This window comes from Aquarana catesbeiana, linkage group LG01, assembly GCF_042186555.1.
Source record: "Aquarana catesbeiana isolate 2022-GZ linkage group LG01, ASM4218655v1, whole genome shotgun sequence".
Taxonomy (NCBI): domain Eukaryota; kingdom Metazoa; phylum Chordata; class Amphibia; order Anura; family Ranidae; genus Aquarana; species Aquarana catesbeiana.
In genome coordinates this window covers 875,845,791-875,872,910 of record NC_133324.1, presented here as the reverse complement: position 1 = coordinate 875,872,910, position 27,120 = coordinate 875,845,791, and the positions used below count along the sequence as shown (strand labels likewise).

Sequence of the window (27,120 nt, the reverse complement as noted above, 5' to 3'; positions counted from 1 at the left end):
CGCTCCGATTAGAACGGTTCCATTGCACTGAATGGAGCGTGACTTGTCAGGCGGCTAAGTCACCTGACAGGTCGCCTCAGTGTGAACCGAGCCTATAAGTTCCATCGTCACTGGCTAAAGTGCTGTAGTGCCAAAATACTGTAAACTAAGTTTCGTGCGATCCGTGCTCCCCTCCTATGTGCCCACTCACTCACCAGCTGCCATAGACTTCCATAACAGAAGTCTTTTGTGCTTTGAAATCGTCTCAGGTGCTGGGCTTTGTAGTCCTCCAACGTGGCTCCTTGTTTGCAGGTGGGGATTTGCTCATTTTCAATATTGAATGGCAAAACAGGAAAAGAGTATATAGCGTAATGCCGTTTATTAACCACTTGCTTACCGGGCACTTAAATCCCCTTCCTACTCAGGCCAGTTTTCAGCTTTCAGCGCTGTCACTCTTTGAATGACAATTGCGCGGTCATGCAACACTGTACCCAAACTAAATTTTTATAATTCCCCACAAATAGAGCTTTCTTTTGCCACGCGTGATCTCTTGCACGAGTGACAGCACGGGGGTTTGTGTGTGTGTAAACACACAAATCCCCATGCTGTCTGAGGAGAGATGACAGAGCATGTGTTTCTACAAAGTAGAAACCACGCTCTGTCAAATCTCCTAGTCAGTCCACTCCCCCCACAGTTAGAACACACAATAGGGAACACAGTTAACCCCTTGATCGCCCACTAGTGTTAACCCCTTCCCTGCCAGTGACATTTACACAGTAATCAGTGCATATTTATAGCACTGATTGCTCTGTAAATGTCAAGGGTCCCAAAAATGTGTCAAAAGTGTCTGACCTGTCCGCCGCAATGTCGCAATACCACAAAAAAATCGCAGACCACCGCCATTACTAGTAAAAAAAATTAAAACGCCATATAAATGCCATAAATCTTTCTCATAGTTTGTAGACGCTATAACTTTTGCGCAAACCAATAAATATACACTTTTTTTTTTTTACCAAAAATATGTAGAAGAATACATAAAAATAAAAAATATAAATACATAAAATAAAAACATAATTTTTTTTTTTAATTGGGATATTTACTATAGCAAAAAGTAAGATATTGTGTTTTTTTTTTTTTTCAAAATTGTTGGTCTTCTTTTGTTTATAGCACAAAAAATAAAAACAGCAGAGGTGATCAAATACCACAAAAAGAAAGCTCTATTTGTGGGAAAAAAAGGACGTCAATTCTGTTTGGGTTCAGCGTTGCACGACCGCGCAATTGTCAGTTAAAGCGACGCAGTGCCATATCGCAAAAAATGGCCTGGTCATTGGGCAGCCAAATCTTTTGGGGCAAAAAAAGGTGCTGGAAGGTCACTGTGCCCTTCACAAGACAACATGGCTAGGATGACCAAAATGGCTGCTACCCACACAGCTTTGCATTAGCCCAGTACACATAACCATTACAATGGGCATTGAGAGCAGGGAAGATAGGGGAGGATTGAGACCAGTGGGGGTAGGGTGGTACAGAGGTACTGCAACCAGGGGGGCTGTGGTAAGCACTGCAGTTGTAAAATGGCAGGGCCGGCGCTAGACTATTTTGCACCCTAGGCAAGACCAGCCACTTGCACCCCTCAGCCCTCATAGAATGTTTGGGGGTTGTGAGTAATTTTCTCAAAAAAAAAAAAAATTATGATTTTTACATGTAGGACGAAGTGCCAGAATTGGCTTGGGCTAGAAGTGGTGTGCCGCACCAGAACATCTGTGTCGTTTAGACCCCTTTCACACTGAGGTGCTTTGCAGGCGCTATAGCGCTAAAAAAAGCGCCTGCAAAGCGCCCCGAAAGAGCTGCTCCATTCACTCTAGTGTGAAAGCCCGAGTGCTTTCACACTGGAGCGGTGCACTGCCAGGGCGTCAGAAAAATTGGGAGTAATGAATACACAGCTCCTAAAGAGTACCGTCCATTGAAATCAATTGGCAGCGCCCGCAAAGCTTTTAACCCTTTTTCGGCTGCTAGCAGGGGTTAAAAGCGTCCCGCTAGTGGCCGAAAAGCACAGCAAAATCAACGGTAAAGTGCCGCTAAAAGTTGCGGCGTTTTACCGCCGACGCCCGGGCTCTGTGAGTGTGAAAGCACTCTAAAGATTTTGAAATGTTATCTCCGGCTTTGTCCTGTGTCAGTTGGCTTTGGACTGCTTATCAGGTCTTTCAGATAGGCAGATCAATGGCCAACTGAAGGAACTCGCACAACAGACTGACAGTGCTACTCCTTATTAGGACATACCTCCCAACTTTTGAGATGGGAATGAGGGACACCTGTCAGCAAAACTATGCAGGCATAGGACACACCCATTGCCATGTCCCCTTTAAGGAGAATTGTACAAAAAACACGATTGGTTCAACTCACAAGTGCTTCTTTTACCACTATTATTCCTTTTATATTGGCTTTTGGAATTTAAAATGTAGAAATTTAGGAATCAGATGAAAGGTTTAGCGCTGGAAAACACTTTTTGATAGAAAAAAAGTGCATTTTAATATACATTTATAGAGATCAGACCAAAATGAGGGACAAATGAGGGACAGAGGGACATTGCTCCAAATCAGGGACAGTTGGGAGCTATGTTAGGAGGCAGTGGCTAAATGCTAAATGTTGTCAACCTGCAACAGGAAGTGCTGTAACTAGTTTAACAGATTCGCAAAAAATGATTTGCTTTGATAGAAAACTATACAGTGAGACATGATGCCAACCCTGCTAAAAAATAGATTTTGGATTAAAAGCCTTTCTTTAATATACAGGTGGAGGGTCATCTAAGAGTAGCGCACCACCAGGTAAGTGATTGTACAGTGCAGGGGGGCTAGTAACGTGTTCTTGAAGCTGGCACCATTGCTCGGGGTGCCCTGTGATATTTCCGACCTAAAATCCTTTTATTAGCAGAATTTTGAGAATCCCCTCATGAGCAAAAAGACGGATAGCTGATTCTTATTTATAAAAAGTCACAGGCCAAGAGCTGCTGCAGGCGCAGCATAAGCGGAAAGACTACATGACTGGGGTTTGACTAGCTAGGGTGTAGTAAGGTAGGGGTTAAACAAAATGTGTGGAAAAGGTGAAAATAATAGGTCTTACCTCATTGGGGGAGGATAGGGTGGGGCAAGGTGTGGTGACGATTAGACTAGGCATTTAACCACATTCCAAACCGATATGGCAGATTTTAGAATTGGCAGCTGATGGTCATGAATTAATGATTTGGGGGGAGGGCTCTCGAAAGATCAATAGCTGTGGAGCGATTGGCTGGCAAACATTCAAGGGTATACCCTATACCGCAAGGATAGAGAGGGTAAAAAAGGGGGAGGGGTATGCCTATATATCAAGAATAATGTACAAGTGATTGTGAGAGATGACATCACTGAGGGGGCTAGGGAGGAGGTGGAATCTTTATGGGTAGAGCTCCAAAGGGATGAAGCTAAGGGGAAAATAATACTGGGAGTATGCTATAGGCCCCCTAACCTGAGGGAGGAAGTGGAGACGGATCTCCTATCACAAATTGGATTAGCAGCAAGGATGGGAAGTGTTATCATAATGGGGGATTTTAATTATCCAGACATAGACTGGGCAGAGGGAACCGCGCATTCATTTAAGGCTCGCCAGTTCCTTAGTGTCTTGCAGGACAATTTTATGGGTCAGATGGTAGACGCACCAACTAGAAATAAAACATTACTAGATCTACTGATTACCAACAATACAGACCTAATAACAGATGTGGAAATACGGGGTAATTTAGGTAACAGCGATCACAGGTCAATTAGTTTCAGTATAAATCAGACAAATAGGAAACATGAAGGGAACTCAAAGACACTGAATTTCAAAAGAGCCAACTTCCCTAAACTACAAACCTTGCTAAAAGGCATAAATTGGGATAAAATATTAGGAACAAAGAATACGGAGGAGAGATGGGTTTGCTTTAAGAGCATATTAAACAAGGGCATTAGCCAATGTATCCCATTGGGTAATAAATTTAAAAGAGCGAACAAACATCCTGGATGGCTTAACTCCAATGTAAAAATGCATATGAAAGCAAAGGAGAAGGCCTTCAAAAAATACAAGGTTGAGGGATCATCCTCAGCATTCAGAATTTATAAAGAATGCAATAAGAAATGTAAGGATGCAATTAGGATGGCTAAGATAGAACATGAAAGACACATAGCGGAGGAGAGCAAAAAAAATCCCAAGAAATTCTTTAAGTATGTAAACAGTAAAAAAGGGAGGACAGACCATATTGGCCCCATAAAGAATGAGGAAGGACATCTGGTTACAAAGGATGGGGAGATGGCAAAGGTATTGAATTTATTCTTCTCCTCAGTCTTCACGAGTGAATCGGGGGGCTTCAGTAACCAAAACTGCAGTGTTTATCCTCATGACACAACACAGGAAGCACCTACATGGTTAACAGAGGACGGAATTAAAATTAGACTTGAGAAACTTAACATTAATAAATCACCGGGACCAGATGGCTTGCATCCGAGGGTACTTAGGGAACTCAGTCAGGTGATTGCCAGACCATTGTTCCTAATTTTTACAGACAGTCTATTGACTGGAATGGTACCAGCTGATTGGAGAAAAGCCAATGTAGCACCAATATTTAAAAAGGGCCCAAAAAACATCCCTGGGAATTACAGACCAGTTAGCCTAACATCGATAGTATGTAAACTCTTGGAGGGGATGATAAGGGACTATATACAAGATTTTAGTAATAAGAACGGTATCATTAGCAGTAATCAGCATGGATTCATGAAGAATCGTTCTTGCCAAACCAATCTATTAACCTTCTATGAGGAGCTGAGTTGCCATCTAGATAAAGGAAGGCCCGTAGACGTGGTGTATCTGGATTTTGCAAAAGCATTTGACACAGTTCCCCATAAACGTTTACTGTACAAAATAAGGTGCGTTGGCATGGACCATAGGGTGAGTACATGGATTGAAAACTGGCTACAAGGGCGTGTTCAGAGGGTGGTGAATGATAAATGGGGAGTACTCAGAATGGTCAGGGGTGGGTAGTGGGGTTCCCCAGGGTTCTGTGCTGGGACCAATCCTATTTAATTTGTTCATAAACGACCTGGAGGATGGGATAAACAGTTCAATCTCTGTATTTGCAGACAATACTAAGCTAAGCAGGGCAATAACTTCTCCGCAGGATGTGGAAATCTTGCAAAAAGACCTGAACAAATTATTGGGGTGGGCGACTACATGGCAAATGAGGTTCACTGTAGAAAAATGTAAAATAATGCATTTGGGTGGCAAAAATATGAATGCAATCTATACACTGGGGGGAGAACCTCTGGGGGAATCTAGGATGGAAAAGGACCTGGGGGTCCTAGTGGATGATAGGCTCAGCAATGGCATGCAATGCCAAGCTGCTGCTTATAAAGCAAACAGAATATTGGCATGCATTAAAAGGGGGATCAACTGCAGAGATAAAACGATAATTCTCCCGCTCTACAAGACTCTGGTCCGGCCGAACCTGGAGTATGCTGTCCAGTTCTGGGCACCAGTCCTCAGGAGGGACGTACTGGAAATGGAGCGAGTACAAAGAAGGGCTACAAAGCTAATAAAGGGTCTGGAGGATCTTAGTTATGAGGAAAGGTTGCAAGCACTGAACTTATTCTCTCTGGAGAAGAGACGCTTGAGAGGGGATATGATTTCAATTTACAAATACTGTACTGGTGACCCCACAATAGGGATAAAACTTTTTCGCAGAAGAGAGTTTAATAAGACTCGTGGCCACTCATTACAATTAGAAGAAAAGAGGTTTAACCTTAAACTACGTAGAGGGTTCTTTACTGTAAGAGCGGCAAGGATGTGGAATTCCCTTCCACAGGCGGTGGTCTCAGCGGGGAGCATTGATAGCTTCAAGAAACTATTAGATAATCACCTGAATGACCGCAATATACAGGGATATACAATGTAATACTGACATATAATCACACACATAGGTTGGACTTGATGGACTTGTGTCTTTTTTCAACCTCACCTACTATGTAACTATGTAACTATGTAGCTGTCTCGTCTCCAGGACATGTGACATTGGGAAAATTATCAGGTATACTGGAAAAAAGTAGGGAAATCTGTCAGGGATTGAAGGTAAAAGGGCAAAATAAAAAAATACTAATTTTAGTTTCCTTTCTGTTCTGTTTTAGGAGCATGTATGCCTCAGGCATCAGTTTTGATGGATTGCATTGACATTAAACATATGGATGATGGAGGTAGGAACAGTCATTGTTCTTTTTTCAGTCATGTGTAAAGTGTATGTTAAGCAATAAAAAATGATCTCTGCATTACATGTACATGTCCCCAGGTTTTGTCCATATAAATGCTTCCAGTACAGAAAAATACCAGTTGATCTGGCAGAAATCTAGTGAGCTCTTAACTTCCTGTTTGGGCAGGCAACACTGAAATCCATTGTCAGCCCGCCCCTTGTTCTGTCCTGCTGAACAACAGATCGTTGCCCTAGCATGCCCAGATGCATAGATTGATTTCCTTCCAAGCAAAACAATACCATTGCCTCTACTCCCAAGAGCCTGCCCCCATAATGTATAGGGAAATGGCTTTTAGGGGATGTACATCTGGGGGGATGTCTCAGGGGTGGGCAGGAGGGGTGGCTGCCCCAGACGCAGTGAAGTAAGGGGACAAAGAATAAACACAAGGTGGTCCACCCATTCTATGGCATGTAGTAACAGGGGGGCGGGGGGCGCAGTTTCAGATCCTTGAAAAAAAAAATACTAAATATATATACTCGCGCTAATAGTGAAACAAAAATCAGTGAAATAGAATTGCAGCTGCTATACACAAAGTGCTAATCACTTAGAAAACATGAAAAGGTTGATATAAATATAGCGCTCGCAAACAAATAAATATGAAATGAAAAATAATAAAACAACACAAAGTCCAAAACAAATGACTCAAGGTGCTCCAATCCAAAATTCAGGTGCCCAACACCCCCTTATGTGTCCCCACTCACCAGATCCACATGACCCCCAGCTTTTCAGTCTGGTGGGTCACTTAAGGCTTAATATGGATGTCTTTAGGATGATGGATAGGAGATCAGGTCATCAGATCCAGGGTTGCTTGGTGAAGGGTTTCAGCCAGACAAAACACGTACCCAGAAGTAAAAAAACAGACTGATAGTGAAGTACCATCGAAAAGGGGTTTATTTAAACAAAAGATTGGTACTTACAAAACATCGGATAAAAACAAGCATCAAGCATGGAGCAGATCGTATAAAACGGCCGTTTCAAGCGTGCGTTCCAAACGTCCGGAACTGACGTCAGAAATCCTGGAAATAGCGTCAAACTCTAAATTGATTCTATTTCGGGGATTTCTGACGTCAGTTTCGGTCGTTTGGAACGCACACTTGAAACGGCCATTTTATGCGATCTGCTCCGTGCTTGATGCTTGTTTTTATCCAATGTTTTTTAAGTACTCATCTTTTGTTTAAATAAACCCCTTTTCGATGGTACTTCACTATCAGTCTGTTTTTTTACTTCTGGGTACGTGTTTTGTCTGGCTGAAACCCTTCACCAAGCAACCCTGGATCTGATGACCTGATCTCCTATCCACCATCCTAAAGGCATCCATATAAAGCCTTAAGTAACCCACCAGACTGAAAAGCTGGGGGTCATGTGGATCTGGTGAGTGGGGACACATAAGGGGGTGTTGTGCACCTGAATTTTTTGAAGCACTTTTCTTCTCTTCATTGGATTGGAGCACCTTGAGTCATTTGTTTTGTACTTTGTGTTGTTTTATTATTTTTCATTTCATATTTATTTATTGTTTGTGAGCTCTATATTTATATTAACCTTTTCATAGTTTCAGATCCTTGACCTGGACGACCCTGCCCCAGTACTGGTGTGTCTGCATCAATAGGAACTGAGCTGCCTTTGCAAGAAATGAAAAAGTCTGGTGTCAATGTCTCAGAGAATAATTAAAGTTATTCTAAAGGCTGAACTTTTTTTTACCTTTATACATTCTATGCATGAAGGTAAAAAAACCTTCTGTGTGCAGCGCCCCCCAATCCTTATCTAAGCTCCCTCCGATCCAGCGATGTTCACGAGAGCCTCGGCTGTCCCGGGACTCTCCCTCCTCATTGGCTGAGTCAATGGGCTCCTGCTGCTGTCAATCACAGCCAGTGAGCCAGTGAGGAGAGAGCAGGGTGGGAGGGCAGGGCCGATCCATGGCTCTATGTGTCTTATGAACGCATAGAGCGGCAGCTTGGGAGCGAGCACGCAGTGGTGCCCTCAAGGCAAGCAGCTTTCTCTGGGGGCACTGCTTGAGGGGGAGGAGCCAGGAGTGCCGGCGGGGGACCTGAAAAGAAGAGGATCGGGTCTGCTCTGTGCAAAACCATTACACAGAGCAGGTAAGTATAACATGTTTGTTATTACAAAAAAACAAAGCTTTAATACCACTTTAAAGCTGTTTTTTCACAAAGTTAAAAGAAAAATATGAATGTTGGGACATGCCCTAGAATGGAAGTGGGGTTGAATTTTAGAAATGCTTGAAGATAACCTTTAAGATCCCATGCTGTGAGCTTGCTTTTGGGTTATCCATTTGGCTTTTCCCTAACTGTCTCTGATCTCTGAGCACGCTAAATGGGGGACAAGGCAGGAGCACAATTGGGAGAATGGGACAGAGCCCTATAACAGGAAGTGTCTGAACAAAGACCTTTGTGGCAGGATCACCAGAGATTTTATTAATCTCTACCGAACCAGCCGCCACAGTTTTACTGCGGCAGGTTGGCTCCCCTGGGCAAAACGATGTTACCTTTCATCTCTTTGCCTTTTGGCCACTAGAGCCGTCGGAGTCGATGCGAGTGCCCAGCGGGTGCGATAACCACCGGGCACCCGCTATCGGTCGTGACAGAGCGAGAACCATTTCTCTCAGGGGGGAGGAGACAGATCATGTGTTATACGAAGTAATGAACACCGATCTGTCATCTCTCCCAGTCAGTCCCATCCCCCCCACAGTTAGAACGCACACACTGCCAGTGACATTTATACAGTAATCGGTGCATTTTTATAGCTCTGATCGCTGTATAATTGTCAGTTGTCCCAAAAATGTGTCAAAAGTTTCCAATGTGTCCACCGAAATATCGCAATCCCGATAAAAATCGCTGTTCGCCACCATTACTAGTGAAAAAATAAAAATGCCATAAATCTATCCCCTATTTTGTAGACGCTATAACTTTTGCGCAAACCAATCAATATACGCTTATTGTGATTTTTTTTTCTTTTTAACAAAAATATGTAGAAGAATACATATTGGCCTAAACTGAGGAAAACATTTTTTTAAAAAATTGGGATATTTATTATAGCAAAAAGTAAAAGATATTGTGTTTTTTTTCAAAATTGCTGTTCTTCTTTTGTTTATAGCGCAAAAAATAAAAACTGCAGAGGTGATCAAATACCACCAAAAGAAAGCTCTATTTGTAGGGAAAAAGGACATCAATTTTGTTTGAGTACAACGTCGCATGACCGCGCAATTGTCAATTAAAGCGACACAATGCCGTATCGCGAAAAATAGCCCGGTCATTGAGCAGCCAAATCTTCCGGGCAATGAAGTGGTTAATGAAAGCCTGAGATGTAAAAATATTAAAAACAACTTTTGAAATGACATTAACATGTTAACCACTTCAGCCACGGAAGGTTTTACCCCCCTTCATAACCAGGGCATTTTTTGTGATACGGCACTGTGTTACTTTAACTGAGAATTGCGTGTTCGTGCAATGCTGTATCCAAATAAAATTTTTTCCCCACAAATAGAGCTTTCTTTTGATGGTAATTGATCACATGTGCGGTTTTTATTTTTTGCGTTATAAACAAAAAAGGGTCACAGTTTTGAAAAAAAAATATATTTTTTTTTTTACTTTCTGCTATAAAACATGTCCAATAAAAAAATCAAATTTCTTCATAAATTTAGGCCAATATGTATTCTGCTACATATCTTTGGTAAAAAAAATCCCAATAAGCGTATATTGCGCAAAAGTTATTGTGTCTACAAACTATGGGATATATTTATGGCGTTTTTACCAGCGATTTTAAGCGGGACTGCGACATTGCGGCGGACAAATCAGACACCTATCTGACACTTTTGACACTTTTTCGGGGACCAGTGACATTATTACAGTCATCAGTGCTAAAAAATATACACTGTTACTGTACTAATGACACTGGCAGGGAAGGGGCTAACAGGGGCACTCAAAGGGTTAAGTGTGTCCCTAGGGGGTGCTTTTTAACTCTGTGTGGGATGGACTGACTGGATGAACACAGATATCTGTTTTTTTGCTTAGCAGAAACACAAAATCACTGTGTTCTTCCCTGTCAGAATGGCGACCTGCCTTGTTTACATAGGCAGATGCCCGTTCTGCCTCTCTGGGGAACGATTGACGGGTCCCGGCAGATATCGCCTCCGCTGGACCTGCTGAATGGCTCCCCCTCTGGCCAATCAGCATGCGCTCCCACTCTCTATTGCACGAAATGACGTACAGGTACATTGTTTCACACAATAGAGCCAACCTGCCGCAGTACTTGTACTGTGGCTGGTCGACAAGTGGTGAAAGGGTAACTTCACTTTGGTGGGGGAAGAAAATAAATAGCAAATGAAGAAAAAATAATATTTTTCATGTGAAAAAAGAAGAAAAAATAATATAGTGTATACAATTGTGATACAAGTCATATTGTAAATGAATGTTATCAAAAATTACATTTCCTTTCAAATCTGCAACTCTGTCTTTTTCTGAAAATGCAATATGGCCACCTGGAGGTGTTCTGTACACAGATGATGTTCAGAACGTCCCCCGGAAACATCATTCCCTCCTTGTGTGATTGGCTCACTGATTGTCCCAGAAGTCTGCACCAAGATACAAATCAGATTTCAAGATTTCAGATTTCAAGGCAGATTTCATCCCCTGCAACAAAAATGTCATTTTTACTTTGGAAAACCTACAATAAAACTAAGTTTAAGAAAAAAAAATTTAATTTTTGGTGAGATACTTCCAATAGGAAATCACGTCTAAAGGGATGCAGGTCCAGTAGCTTTCTTCATTAGTGCTCTGCAGGTGCACAGCTGATTAACCACTTCAGATCCGGGCCATTGCCAAATGACGGTAACAGCGCAGATCTACATTACCGGGACTACGTCTATTGATGTCGTCCCCTTTCCTCGTTCCCAGCGCGCTCTCATGAGCGTGCCTCGGGTAAAATCTGTGTTGGCCGTGTCCCTTGGACACAACCAATCACCGATCGCTGTAAACGGCCAATCACAGCGGACGTTTACAGCGCGATCGCCGCCTCCAATGAGAGATGATCTGAAATGTAAACAATTAAGATCATCTCTCATTGCTGGCTCTCTCTCCTCACACAGTAAATTTGTGTAAAGTGCCCAACAGTGCCCACAGTGACATCTATCTAGTGCCATCGGTGCCCACCTGTGCGCATCAGTGCCCACTTGTGCCGTCAGTGCAACATCTGTGCCCATCTGTGCCCGTCTGTGCCCATCAGTGCCCATCTGCAATCAGTGCGCATCTGTGCAATCAGTGCTCATCTGTGCCAACTCATCAGTGCCCATCTGTGCCACCTCATCAGTGCCCATCTGTGCCACCTCATCAGTGCCCATCTGTAGCAATCAGTGGCCATCTGTGCCGCCTCAGTGCACATCTGTGCAATCAGTGCACATCTGTGCTGCCTCATCAGTGCCCATCTGTGCTGCCTTATCAGTGCCCATCTGTGTTGCCTTATCAGTGCCCATCTGTGCCACCTCACCAGTGCCACATCAGTGCATATCTGTGCCCACCTGTGCCGCCTCATTAGTGTAAATCTGTGCAATCAATCAGTGCACATCTGTGCTGCTTCCTCAGTGCCCATCTGTGCTGCCTCAGTGCCCATCTGTGCGGCCTCATCAGTGCCCATTTGTGCCGCCTCATCAGTGCCCATCTGTGCGATCAGTGCCCATCTGTGCCGCCTCATCAGTGCACATCTGTGCCATCAATCAGTGCCACCTCATCAGTGCAGGCTTAGCACACACCTGTGCAATCTCATAACCACCAGCAGCCATGTCCAAAAAAAGCTTTTCCGCCGAGGAGGCATACCAAATTCTTTCCACGGCTGACGAGAGCAACGGGGAGCTCTCTTTTTCGGATTCCCTTTACAATTCGGATTCTGACGTAAATTACGAGCCAGTCCTCAGTAGCGGAACACCAACAGACTCAGAGGAGAAAGAAACTCGGACCGCCAAACGAAGGCGTTCTGGTGAGGAGGCAGTGGCATCCACCAGCACCGCAGTGGCATCCACCAGCTCCGCAGTGGCACCCACTAGCAACGCAGTGCCATCCACCAGCACCGCAGTGCCATCCACCAGCACTGCAGTACCTCGGCAAGAAAGGCCAAGTACCAGTGGGGTGTCACCTCAGCCCCAAAGGGTTAGGTCCCATGCCAGCCTTCCCTATGCCCTCCAGAACCCCTTGTGGCTTCCTCCTAATTCAGGAGAAGCTAGCATTCCCCCTTTCACTGCCCAGCCAGGAGTCCAGGTGGATACAGAAAACTTTACCCCAATTAATTATTTTTATTTAGTTTTTACGGAGGACATGTTGGCGTCAATTGTTACCCAGTGCAACCTGTATGCACAGCAATTTATTTTGAAAAATTCCACATCATATTATGCCCGTCCCTATGAGTGGAGAGACCTGACAGTGGAGGAGTTCAAGGTTTTTTTGGGCCTCACATTTAATATGGGGCTCACCAAAAAAAACGAATTCTGTTCCTATTGGTCAACCCACCCCCTCCACCACAAGCCGCTCTTCTCCGCGGTAATACCCAGAACCAGGTATCTGATGATAATGAGGTTCCTACATTTCAGCGACAATACCCAGTGCCCTCCCGGAAATGATCCAAATTATGACAGGCTTTACAAAATTCGGGCAATAATAAATTATTTTTCTGAAGTATTCCCCCAGCTGTTCACCCCGGACCAACACATATGTGTGGATGAATCCCATGTTAAATTTAGCGGCAGGCTTAAAATTAAGCAATTTATCCCCAGCAAAAGGGCCCGCTATGGGGTGAAGGTGTACAAACTATGTGACCGAGCCACAGGGTACACATATTCCTTCATAGTGTATGAAGGGAAGGACACCCAGCTGCAGCCCCCTAATTGCCCGGACTACTTTGGTTCCAGCAGGAAAGTTGTTTGGGACCTCATATACCCCCTACTGGAGAAAGGCTACCACTTGTATGTAGACAACTTCTACACTTCTCTGCCCCTGTTCCACAACCTTCATCGGAAGAAGACGCCAGCATGTGGCACCGTAAAAAAGATTCGGAAGGGCTTTCCTCAAAGTCTTGTTAATAAGAAGTTGAGAAAAGGAGAAACGGCAAGTCTGCGTAACAAAGAGATTCTGGCAGTGAAGTGGAGGGACAGAAGGGATGTGTACATGTTGCCTTCCATCCACAATAACACCTATGTGGAAATCCCCAGAAGGAATGGCCCCATTCAGAAACCCACATGCATCCATGAATACAATTCGTTTATGGGGGGAGTCGACTTCAACGATCAAATGTTGGAACCATACCTTGCCACAAGAAGGACATACCATTGGTACAAAAAAGTAGCAATTTATTTTTTTCAATTGGCCATATTCAATCCCTATATCATTTACCGCAACTCCACCCAAAACCCCCAACCCTTCCTTGGCTACCAGGAGGAAATTTACACTGCCCTTATATTCCCGAACGGCCCACCAGAAAACATCCAATCAGATGTTGTTAGTCGACTCTCCGAACGCCACTTTCCAGATAAACTCCCTCCCAAACTACAGGCCAAAGACGTCAAAAAAGATGTAAGGTGTGTACCAGAGCAGGAGTCAGAAGAGACACATCTTATTATTGTGCACAATGTCCTTCCCAACCAGGCCTCTGCATAGGTGAATGTTTCCGCCGTTAACATAATTCACTAAATTATTAGTGAAGTATGGTAAACATAATCCTCAGTTCCTGCCTTCACACCCCTTATGCCACTGCCTGCTCTGTAACTGACCCTGGCTTGTTATTCGACCATGCTTCTGCCTGCCGATTTTGTACATACCGCTGCCTAATCTGGAACTGACCCTGGACTGTTATTCGACCACGGTTCTGCCTAACGATTCTGTACATACCTCTGCCTGATATGGAACTGACCCTGGACTGTTATTCGACCATGCTTCTGCCTAACGATTCTGTACATACCTCTGCCTGATATGGAACTGACCCTGGACTGTTATTCGACCATGCTTCTGCCTAACGATTCTGTACATACCTCTGCCTGATATGGAACTGACCCTGGACTGTTATTCGACCATGCTTCTGCCTAACGATTCTGTACATACCTCTGCCTGATCTGGAACTGACCTTGGACTGTTTGACCATGCCTCTTGCCTGCCTCTTGGACTGATCTTATACCCTGCAACTGGACTAGTGGGATTCAACACAGGGGTCTCACATATGTGAGGGGCTCCAGAATAGTTTTTCTGGATGAAGAAAACAATTTTCTTTGTATTCTCATTCCTAGATTATGGTCTGGAGACTCAAAGGCTTCAAAGAGATTTGGGTGGGAGAAGCCTCTACCCCTGTCCCCATTCTGTCCTGAACGAGGCTCTACTTCTGCCTGCTGCCTGTAGGACTTACTGCCGTCGTGCCTCTGTTTGTCGCACTGACCACAGCACATGGACCATGTTCCTGCCTACTACCAAGATCAATATATTGACACTGCTGACAATCTCTGCCTGCACTGACCCTGCACTGCACTGACCTATGGACAGTATCCCTGCCTGCTGCCTGTACTGACTATGGACAGTATTTCTGCCTGTTGCCTGAAAAATTGTGTTTGCTGTTGCTGACCAAGTCCCTGCCTGCTGCCTGGACCAGTGCTCTCCTCCTGTGGACAACTGTACTACTAAAACCACAGGTAATCTTTGTTTCTCTTTGCTCAGCATAATGTATTTTGGGGTGTAATTCTTGGTATGTGCATGCTATGTGTCCCTGGAACACCTGATGGTGTTCCTTGCATGTTGGATCTCTGTATGTGGTCAGGCTGTGTAAAAGTCTTTTCGGGGTGTTATTTTTGCTATGTAAATGCTATGTGTTGGAAATATCTTATAAACGGACAACTTTGTGTAAAAAAAAATGCGTTTTCATTTTTTTCCACATTTTCCAAAAACGTCTGGAAAAAAATGAACCGTTCAAAAGACTCATTATGCCTCATAGATTATACGTTGGGGTGTTAGCTTTCCAAAATGGGGTCATTTTGTGGGCGTTTCCATTGTCCTGGTGCTCCAGGACCTTCAAAAGTGTAATAGGTGGGTGAGAAATGAGATGTGTAATTTATGCTCCTAGAACACCTAAAGGTGCTACTTCGATGTTAGGCCTCTGTATGTGGTCAGGCTGTGTAAAAGTCTCACACATGTGGTATTGTTTTACTCAGGAGGAGTAGCAGAATGTATTTTGGGGTGTTATTTTTGCTATGTAAATGCTATGTGTTGGAAATATCTTATAAATGGACAACTTTGTGTAAAAAAAAAATGCGTTTTCATTTTTTTCCACATTTTCCAAAAACTTCTGGAAAAAAATGAACCGTTCAAAAGACTCATTATGCCTCATAGATTATACGTTGGGGTGTTAGCTTTCCAAAATGGGGTCATTTTGTGGGCGTTTCCATTGTCCTGGTGCTCTAGGGCCTTCAAAAGTGTAATAGGTAGTCAACAAGTTAGATGGGTAATGTATGCTCCTTGAACACCTGATGATGCTCCCTGCATGTTGGGCCTCTGTATGTGGCCAGTTAGTGAAAAAGTCCCACACATGTGGTATTGTAATACTCAGGAGGAGTAGCTGAATGTATTTTGGGGTGTCATTTGTGGTATGCACATTCCATGTGAGAGAAATAAGCTATTACAATGACAATTTTCTGAAAAAAATATAAAAAATAAAAAAAAACCTTAATTTGCAAAAAATTGTGGGAAAAAAATGACAACTTCAAATAACTCACCATGCCTCTTACTAAATACCCTGGAATGTCTACTTTCCAAAAAGGGGTCATTTGGGGGGCATTTGTACTTTCCTGGCTTGTTAGGGTCTCAAGAAATGAGATGGGCCTCAGTACATCAGGTGTGATCAGATGTGATCATTTTTTTTATGATTTGCACCATAGCTTGTAGACTCTATAAATTTCACACATGGACAGAGACAAACACACAGGGATTTCTTCAGAATAACAAAAGGTAGGAAGCTGCAACAAAGATTGTTATAATCCTTGCAATGTACATCGATCACCCCGGGGGGGAGGGAGGGGGGTGTTTTTCCACAAAAGTGGAGTTACGCTTTAAATATTCCATTGAAAAAAGTTTTCTGATCTGTTCAATAAATGCAAAAATACTTTGTGATCCTGCCAGAAATCCAGTGAGATTATCTATTTCTGTGATCTCTGCCTGTACTGCTTATCAAGCAGCATTATTGGTTCTTCCTGTTTTACTTTTGTGGACTAAAAAACACCTTCCCCACTGTAACAGAAACGAGAAGAAGGGTAGGTGTTTGTAGTTCAAATCAGGGAAACAGCCTACAGGAACAAGTCTGCTCCTTAATAGGTGCAATACAGTGAGCATTGTCACCCTAGGATAGGGAGTGTGTTACTTGCAGGATCAACAGTTCAAAATAAAGGAAAAACAGCCTAAAAAAATGATTGTAGCCAACAGATATAAAAAGTGGTAATTGTATTATATTATTGTTCCCCTGTCCCAGTGGAGACCCCCGCTCTTGTGAGGCTGATCAATGTGCAGAACGCGGACGGATCCTGGAATCTGACCCCCCAAGTCTCTGCTGTCCTGGGAATATCTGAGGCAGACATAAAGACCGGGAACCCTGACCAGGTATTGTGTTACTGACCATATCTGCAATATTTTATATTTTCCTTAAAAAAAATTTTTGAATTATATTTTTTCATTTCTGACCATAATAATTAAAGAAAGAAAAATATAAATGTCCTTTTAATAAATTCATAGTTCCCTGTAAATAAAGGTGAGGCCTGATGTCGTCTTGAATGTGCCTTAAGCCATTTAGAATCCAGTTCATGAAAATGGCCAATTGAAATCCATTATCTGCACAGTTGAACTTCCTGTTTAACCGCTTCCAGACTGGCTCACGACGATATACGTCGGCAGAATGGCACGGCTGGGCAAATTGACGTACCTGTACGTCCATTTAAATTCCCCACCATGCCATTGCGTGCGCGCAGCCTTCGCAGCCGCCGGGAGCTCCATGAGTCGGGTCGCGGGTCCCGCGGACTCGATCGCCTTGGGGATACCCGTGAACGCCTCACGAAGAGGACGAACGGGGAGATGCTGATGTAAACAGCATCTCCCCGTTCTGCCTAGTGACAAATGTCACTGATCACTGCTCCCTGTCATCGGGAGCAGTGATCAGTCTAGTGACACATACAGCCCCTCCCCCCTACAGTTAGAAAACACTCCCCTAGTACTGATTAACCCCTCCCCGCCACCTAGTGGTTAACCCCTTCACTGCCAGTGTCATTTACACAGTAATCAGTGCATTTTTAATCGCACTGATCGCTGTATAAATGACAATGGTCCCAAAAAATGTGTCAGAAATGTCCGATGTGTCCGCCATAACGTCGCAGTCACAATAAAAATCGCTGATCACCGCCATTAGTAGTACTAGTAAAAAAAAAATTATTAATAAAAATGCCATAAAACTATCCCCTATTTAGTAAACGCTATAACTTTTGTGCAAACCAATCAATAAACGCTTATTGCGATTTTTTTTAACAAAAATATGTAGAAGAATACGTATTGGCCTAAACTGAGGAAAAAAAAATGTTTTTTTATATATTTTTGGGGGATATTTATTATAGCAAAATGTAAAAAATAATGCGTTTTTTTAAAAATTGTCGCTATTATTTTGTTTATAGCGCAAAAAATAAAAATTGCAGAGGTGATCAAATACCACCAAAAGAAAGCTCTATTTGTGGGAAAAAAAGGACGTCAATTTTGTTTGGGAGCCATGTCGCACGACCGCGCAATTGTCAGTTAAAGCGACGCAGTGCCGAATCGCAAAAAGTGCTCTGGTCAGGAAGGGGGTAAATCCTTCTGGGGCTGAAGCGGTTAACCACCACCTGTAAGTCACTAAACGTTTGGTGGTTATACCTGAAATGATGGCTGGTATTGTTTTCTTTTACAGCCAGCTGTCATCTCTCTAATAGCAATTAGAGCAGCTAACTAGCCACTCGATTGCAATTACAAGCAGCGGGAGGGGATGTCCCCCCCTTTCTCGCCACCTTTTCACAGGAAGACCTGAGCGACCAGTTGATGCATCCACTGACAGCCAAGCTTTGATCAGCTGTTCGTGACCCGGAAGCGATGACACGACTTCCGGTTTACTCAGAAACAATCAGCTCCATTTTTTAAGAATCTATCTTGGTGTTTTGAATGCAAGTGCAGGGGAGGGATTTGGGGATCTTGTAGATCTCTCCATAAAGAGTACCTGTCACACGCCTATACATTCCTTGTGACAGCAATAATAGTGATTACATTTTTTTAAAGCAACAGTATCAAAAATAAATGAATTTATAATCACATTTTTTTTTTTTTTTTTAAAGTGCCCCCATCCTTCTTGTGCTTTTGCGCAAAGGCGAATGCGCACATTGGTCCCGCACGTATGCAAATAGCGGTCGTCCCACATATCTGTGGTATCACTGCGAACGTCAGATTATTGGCAGTAATTCTAGCACCAGATCCCCTCTGTAAATCTAAAGTGATAACCTGTAAAGGCTTTTAACTGCTTACAGACCGGAAGATTTTTCCCCTTAATGACCAGGCCATTTTTTGCGATACGCACTGCATCCCTTTAAGTGACAATTGTGCAGTCGTGCAACGTTGTACCCAAACAAAATTGATGTCCTTTTTTTTTTCTCCCACAAATAGAGCTTTCTTTTGGTGGTATTTGATCACCTCTGCGGTGTAAGGGTTAATCTTGTGTCTAGGGTGGTCCCTTAACCTCTCAGACCTCGGATCGATGTATTATGCAATTTCAGATTTATCTGGAGCCAAGTCCCAAGAACAAATGACACGCACTCGATATTATGTTTTGGGAATTGCCTGTATTGATGCGCGCCCTGGCGTCTTTTATAGCAAATTACAAATCACACAGAATATTCATAATAAAACATACGCAGTAGATATTAATTTCATATGCAGTTACAGCTAGTTAAAACAAGTAGCCTATGTTCTTTGTTCTCCAGCTGCTGAATACAAAAGAATCGGAAAACTTTAGATAAGAAGCGTGTGAAACAGTTTATTTACAAGAACTCAAAGCTAAAGAGATATTCAAACTGTACATACTGTGAAATGGAAGCTTGTGAATATAAGATGACTGACAGAAAACAGGATGGATGCTTAGTATAACCTTTCATACGGTTGTTTGTTTTTTGCGCTATAAAGAAAAAATGAGTGAAAATTTAGGGGAAAAAAAAACAAATTTTTACTTTTTGCTAAATTAAATATTCCCGAAAAAATAAAAAAATAAAAATTTCTTCATCAGTTTAGGCCAATATGTATTCTTCTACATATTTTTGGTAAAAAAAAATCGCAATAAGCATATATTGATTGGTTTGCGCAAAAGTTTTCATGTCTACAAAATAGGGGATAGATTTATGGCATCATTATTATTATTTATTTGTTACTAGTAATGGCGGTGATCTGCGATTTTTAGCGGGACTGTGACATTTCGGCAGACAGATCGGGCACTTTTGACACTTGACATTTATACAGCGATCAGAGCTAAAAATAGCCACTGATTACTGTATAAATGACACTGGCAGGGAAGGGGTTAACACTAGGGGGCGATCAAGGGGTTAAATGTGTTCCCTGGGAGGTGTTTATAACTGTATGGGGGCTGGGCTGACTGAAGGAGGAGAGAGATCGCTGTTCCTAATCACTAGAAAAACCGTCTGACATAAAACATTTCAAAACCCACCAATTTATACTTGAGGGCCTCTGCTTTAAAAAAATATATATAATGTTTGGGGGTTCTAAATAATTTTCTAGCAAAAAATATTGATTGCTACATGTAACCAAAAAGTGCCAGAAAACGTGAGCCCACAGCTCAGCTTTAGTCTAGTAATATTATCGGTCTGGTCTTGGTTTTAAAAAAATATAAATGTTGCTCCTGCTTCTTCTCTCTCAATGCAGGTCTGTGATCTCAGCATTGTCCACAGACTCACAGGGAAAAAAAAAATACTTCTATTACAATGATACATGCATACACCTATTTGCAGCTGGTGTTTGACGGTTGACTTTGTGGCCTCCAAAATCCAAGCTGGTCCCTGCATTCAGATCTAGATGAAGCCTGGCCTGACAAATGTCAGGAATTTAGAATCCAGAACTATACAGATATGTAAAATTTCAGGTCTTCTTTAAAATACTCCTCCTTCCCTCCTCTGCAGAAAATGGAGGTGTCGGTGTGGGTCACGGTCCTGGCGGTGATCTGGCTTCACACCACCTGTGTGGATCAGAGAGAGGAGTGGGAGCTACTGGAGGGAAAAGCCATCTCCTGGGTCAAGGCTAAAGCAGGTAAGTGCTACTGTAAGTGTTGGATGGAGGACTCTTACGGACCAATCAGACACAAACCTTTAAGTGTTTTTCCATTTAGTTAAAAATCCTGGGTTTTTTTTGTTTGTTTTTTTTTTTGCTTTTTTAATGTAAATAATTCTTTATTACGCCTGAGTCAGGAGTACACAGATGATTTTTAGTAGTGCAATCGTGCATCCAAAATCATTTGCAATTAATCACTAAGTGTAGCGAGCAATTGCTATGTTTGGAACAAATGGCTCCCTATGGAGTGCGGTACACAAGCAAACCTCCAAACTTAGTAACCCCAAGACCAGGCCAAAAAAATAGTTTGTCTAGGGGAACAAAAAAAAAGATTTAAGTACTCTATCCTCTGCACCCTCATGCTCCACTGGTCTTGATGTCATCAAGACCAGAACAGGGTCCATAGCCCTGCTCTAGACATGAGGACACTAAGGGACAGTCCACTTGCTGGAGCATGAGAGAGCGTCACCTTCCAGGGAGCGGAGGATCAGTTACGCAAAATGGTTTTTCATCTGCTCTAGACAAAATTAGCTATTAACCCTTGCAGTGTGGGCAGTGGCGGCTGGTGGTAATTTTTTTTGGGGGGGGTGGCAAACAGTGCACCCGCACATCCATGGCGGGGATCATGGGCAACCTCCCCTGCTCTTCTCCACGGGCATCTCGAGCAGCTTCTCCTTCCCCTGCTCGGGGATTTCCGTCTCCTCCCTCCTCCTCGTTGGTAATTTAGAAAGCTTATCCTTTCGGCCAATCGGGAAACGGATCCCAGGTCCGCTTCCTGATTGGCGGAGAGGAGATTTGGTGTAAGAATGGTGAATATTCATTCGCTATTCTCGCACACCTGGGAGGGCTCTGTATGCATTTTCCACAGCTCCGAGCCCACCCTATTTTGAAGCCTATTAGAGCCTATGGCTCTAATTGGTGCTTCAAAAAAACCACCCCCGCCATTGGAATTCATGCATCCAGAATCCTGAAAGGGGCTGGACACACGGATTGGGGGGCAGCGCCCATGTGCCCTTACCCCTGAGTGTGGGCACAGATGGAGAAATGACAGCTGAAATCAATTAATCATTCTAACATGTAACTTAGGATGTTCGCAAACCCCATGTGCCTGAGCCCTCCAAGAAGCTGACATCGTGCACTGCTAATCACAGGCAGCGAGACATTTCCCTGATCTGCGGCTGCAGAGATCGAAAAATGTCTCACTGCCTGTGATTAGCAGTGTGCAGTGTCAGCTTCCTGGCGGGCTCGGGCACCTGAGGTTGTGAACACGCCTGAGCTCATCCTTACATGTAACCATTCAGATGTTCTGGAATTTTAACCAATCAGGAAAGGGCTGGCACTGTCACATGACAGTAGGTAAACCTCTTAATTGACTACAGTAATCAAACCTCTTGATTGGCTGCAGTTCCAGAATTTCTAAATGTTTACATGTTAGAATGACACATGAGTACAATTACTAAACAGCTGATCAGCTGGTAATTAAGTGATTTCAACTGTCATTTCTCCTTCCCTGCATACGCTGTTCAGAAGATTCACACCTGGCAGTGGGGTGTTTTGGGAAAATGCTCAGATATTAAAATCTAGGGCAGTCCTGCTGAATCCAGGACTGTTAGGGATATGCACTAGAATCACAAATGAATTGTTAATGATCAGGCAATACTCATAATGTGTATGATTAATTGTTACCACATACAGTACCTACCTACATACTACATAAACCTAAAGGACCTTGTACAATATATAAACATCTTGACATCACTTATTCCTCCAATATATATTTATATAGATCAGGGGTCTCCAAACTACAGCCCATAGGCCACATCCTACACACTACAAGATTTTATCTGCCCCCCAATGTCAGTGGCATATCCTCAAAGTGTACTGACTGAGGATTAAAGACGGTAGAGGCTGCCTATTGTCTCCTGATGTAGTTAGGGACTTTGATGGGTATCCTGTGTATGAAGGGATTCTGATGAGGACTCTGATGTAAGGGGGCACTTTGATGGGTAACCTCTTGAAAGGGGGTACTCTAATGGGAAGCCTGATGTAGGGGGAAACTCTGATGATTTGATTTTTGTTTGGCCCCCGAATATTTATAATGTATACGATGTAGTCCATATACTGAAAAGTTTGCCGACCCCCTAGTATGGATTCTTGTTCTCATTCCCCTGTTTCTCAAATATGAGAACTCTCTTTACACATATGTGTGAGTTATTGTGTCAAATGAGTTGTAGTAGTGTGGACCTGAACTCAAAATGTAAAGATTTGTTATGGTAAAAGTAACATCTAGAAATTTTAATTGTGCCTAGGTAGTTGGTGATGTCACTACTGTACTGTTAACTGTTCATATTTCTGGAGAGGAAATTGTACTTAAGGACCTGCAATGGTAGGATCTCCCTGCTTCTGCTACCTTCATTCAACTACCTGAAGCTTTTTAAAAGAAAAGTATGACCAAAGCTTTTTGGGTCATACTTTTCTTCAGGGACACAGGAGCGTACTTACTTTTGCACCCCTTTCACCCAGAATTGGCCAACAGCGGGCTAAATCCAGCTGTCAGCTGATGTCACAAAGCTTCTCCAAAAATGTCAGGATCTACCCAGATACCTAAAAGGAAGCTGTCTCAGCCTCTCAGTGCATCCCTGAGATCCTGAGCCAGCTGCTTAAGTACCCTCCACAGCACTGGAGGGGCAAAGCAGAGAGCGGTGACTGATAGTCACCGCTCTCTGCTCAGAGTGGACCAAGAACTGAGCAATAAGCGGTCATTTGAGTTCTCAGTCTTCCAGTCTGTGTGGGACAGCTGCAGCATCACAGAGGAGCCATAGACTTGACTATGTGTTTGGTTTTATTTATTCACTCCCACACTTTTCCTCCTTTAATCTTTACCCCACCAGTCATCAGATTACTAATCATTGTGGTGGGGGAAACCAGGCCGGACTGGCCAAATGGATCACACCGGGCACTTGCTCGGTGGGCCGGGGCCGCATGTCCTTGTGGGGCCAGGGCAGCTAAACTACTCTTTGAGCCCCCAGCGCTCACCTGGCCTCTCCGCGTTACGTTACCTGTGACCATGAAGAGGGAGGGGATCTACACGAGACGCCGGACAGGAGGGAAAGTGAGTGCGGCCCCCCATGTGTGTGCCTGGATAGGAGGACCGGCTGCATACACATTAGAAGAATCCATGTATTTATTTTTCTCCTACAGCCTTTGAAAGCCTGCATCTCATTCTCTCTCTCCCGTGAGGATTCAGAGGCTGTATGAGAAAAATAAAGAGATGGATTCTTCTACTGTGTATGCAGCTGCTCCTCCTATCCAGCTTCTTTCTACTGTCCCCTAGTGCTCTCAGCCCCCCCTGTGCTCTTAGGCTCCCACCATGCTCTCAGGTGCCTCCCCATGCTTTCCGGGCCTCCCCAGTGATCTCCAACTCCCCCCATGCTCTCCAGCCCCTCCCCATGCTCTCCAGCCCCTCCCAGGGCTCATCAACCCCCCTGTACTCTCTGCGTCCCCCTAGTGCTCTCCGGACCCCCCCAGTGGTCTCCAGCCCCTCCCAGTGCTCATCGGCCCCCCTATACTCTCCGCCCCCCCAGTGCTCTCCGGGCCCCCCCCAGTGATCTCCACCTCCCCCATACTCTCCACCTCCCCCAATGCTCTCCACCTCCCCCCCATGCTCTCCAGCCCCTGTGCTCTCCAGCCCCTCCCCATGCTCTTAGGCCCCCCTGTGCTCAACAACCTGCCTGTACTCTCCGCCCCCCTCCTAGTGCTTTTCAGCCCCTCCCAGTGCTCTCAGGTCCCCCTGTGCTCATCAGCCCCCTGTACTCTCCGCCCTCCTCCCAGTGCTCTCCAGCCCATCCGAGTGCTCTCAGGCCCTGTGCTCATCGGCCCACCCTGTACTTTCACCCCCCCCCCATGGTCTCCAGCCTCCCGTGCTCTCCTGCCACTTTGTGCTCTCTGCCCCCCTGTCCTCTGCCCTGCTTGTGCTCTCCAGCCCCCCGTGGTCCCCGCCTCCTCAGTTCTTTCCAGTCCCCCCCCCCCCCAGTGCTCTCCGCCCCCCCAGCGCTCTCCAGACCCCTGTGCTCTCCGGCTCCCCCTAGTGCTCTTCATTCCCTTGTGCTCTCTGGTCCCCCAGTGCTCTCCCCCCCCCCCCCCGATGCTCTGCGTGCCTCTTGGTAAATATGTCGTGGGCTGTTTAGTCTAAAATGCCCTAGCCTATTTTTTGTCCCAGTCTGGGCCTGGGGGAGACTAACATGATGTATTGTCCTGCCAATATGAAGTTGGCTGACCCCACACAGAGACACAGTGAAGAAGGCAGGATAAGTCAGCAATGGGGAAAAGATCAGCTGCAGAGAGACCACAAGCAGCACTGGGGACTTTGCCCTTTACTTGTTTCTTTTTTTGGGAACAACTTTCACATTACAGGTCCTCTTTAAAACAGCCCATTACCTTTGAGTTATCAACACATCAAACATTACTGCAGCGCACCATTGTGTGTCTCCAAGTTTTTTTCAGTCAGGCTTCAGGAGGTACATAAATTACCTACACCTACTGTACCTCAATTTTGGTCAAAGCTGCTCAGTTTGTATTTATCCACAGATGCTGCTTGCCTACATAAGCAGTTTTTTTGTAAAGGTGAACTATGCCTTCAATAATTCTCAGATTGTTAATTTATCACCCATTATTCTGCATCTGGAATAAATAAAAGTTGCCATTTGGTGTGTCCTCAGGTTCCTCTCTGGAGGAGTTTGTCAGAGCCGGGAAGAAGCTGCTGAAATCCTCAGTGGATCCCAAAGTGTTCGGCCTGTAAGAGGAGACGTCTGGAGGAACCAAGATGGTGGAAGGCTTCTGATGGATAGATTCTGGAATGTCTCTGCATCTCGTTTTTTGCCTAACCAGTTTTGTGCCTTTGTGCCCTTATAAATTCATCACAGTTGTGTGCCTTTGTACTCTGTTCCTGTATCTGTGAGCGATACCAAAGTTAGATGTGCCAAGTTTGCTATTTAGGAAATAACTGTTTGCACTATTTACAGGTCATTGTTTTTTTTACTATTCTGCGTAATACTTTAATGCAGTAATGTTTTAAAGGAATAAACCTTTTTAAGTGTCCATTGTCTGTATTTCTAATAAATTAAAAGGGATCCCCTTTAACTGAAAAACCTCTCAGTGTAGTAATGGGGGTCCTGTTCTTCTAGGTTCATCACAGTCTCCACAATAATCATAGATGTGTCCTTGTCCTGCGGTGTATGTTTTTTTTAGACATGGCAGTGGTCTCCAAACTGCCACTTGTGGGCCAGTTGTGGCCCTTTCACTATCTTTACACGGCCCTTAGGGGCACTATTCCTCTCACTCATACAAGGCACAATTCCTTCTGCTTACACCAGTTGGGAATTCCTCCTATTAACGCCAAAGGATGGGGAATTATTCCTCCCATTGACACCAAGAACTATTTATTCCTTCCACTGACCAACAATGGGGCAGTATCCATCCTGCTGACAGCCCCTGATGATGCACGTTTGTGACGAAACATCAGGCGAATGAGGGACGAGTGGCGTATCGTGTATAGAGGAGTGGCCGCCGTCTTGATGGTAGGAAGAGCTGGACGCTTTCCTTTTTGGCTCATGCTAGTTTTTTAATGGTGAAATGTGAGTTTAAATTTCTCTTTTGTTGCAATAAATAATCACATTTTTGGATGTCTGCGCAATGAGTTTGTTCTTTCATCCTTTTTTATATGACTGTTGCATTGTTCCTGTGGAGTCCATCTCCCAGCTGAGATTGTTATGAAACAGCTATCTGTCTCTGGTGGATCTATGAGAGAGGATTCTATTGGTGGACCATTTGATTAATACAAGTTGTGAATTTGGCTTTTCAACCATTTGCTCAATGTGTATGTCCTATACACTGACGGTAAGAGTCAGTTGTGTTGTGTGTCGGTGACGTTTTTCCTATCTTCTACCCTTTTTGGATTTCTCACGATGGACTGCAATTTTTTGTGTCATTGATTACGTTTATATGCTTTTTATTATTTTTTATTGTTATTTATTAGCGCTACACTTTGACTTATATTTTTTGTTATTGTACCCAGCAATATTGTGTTAGCTGCTTCCGAGTTTTTCCTTGTTTAAGCGCAGCATATTCTCTCTTTTTAATGATGGGGACCAAATCTTTCCTCTGACACCAAAGATGGGGCACTATTCCTCCAATTGACACCAAGGATGGTCACTATTCCTTCCATAGACACCAAAATACGAATGCAATCTATACACTGGAAGAGAATCTCTGGGGGAATCTAGGATGGAAAAGGACCTGGGGGTCCTAGTAGATGATAGGCTCAGCAATAGCATGCAATGCCAAGCTGCTGCTAACAAAGCAAACAGAATATTGGCATGCATTAAAAAGGGGATCAACTCCAGAGATAAAACCATAATTCTCCCACTCTACGAGACTCTGGTCCGGCTGCACCTAGAGTATGCTGTCCAGTTCTA

General features: G+C 43.9%; 1 pseudogene; it reads left to right on the top strand.

Annotated features, from left to right (window-relative positions):
* Positions 1 to 25,612, top strand: part of LOC141127943 (von Willebrand factor A domain-containing protein 5A-like) — a 48,688-nt pseudogene extending 23,076 nt beyond the window's left edge.
* Positions 25,613 to 27,120: the final 1,508 nt, after the last annotated feature.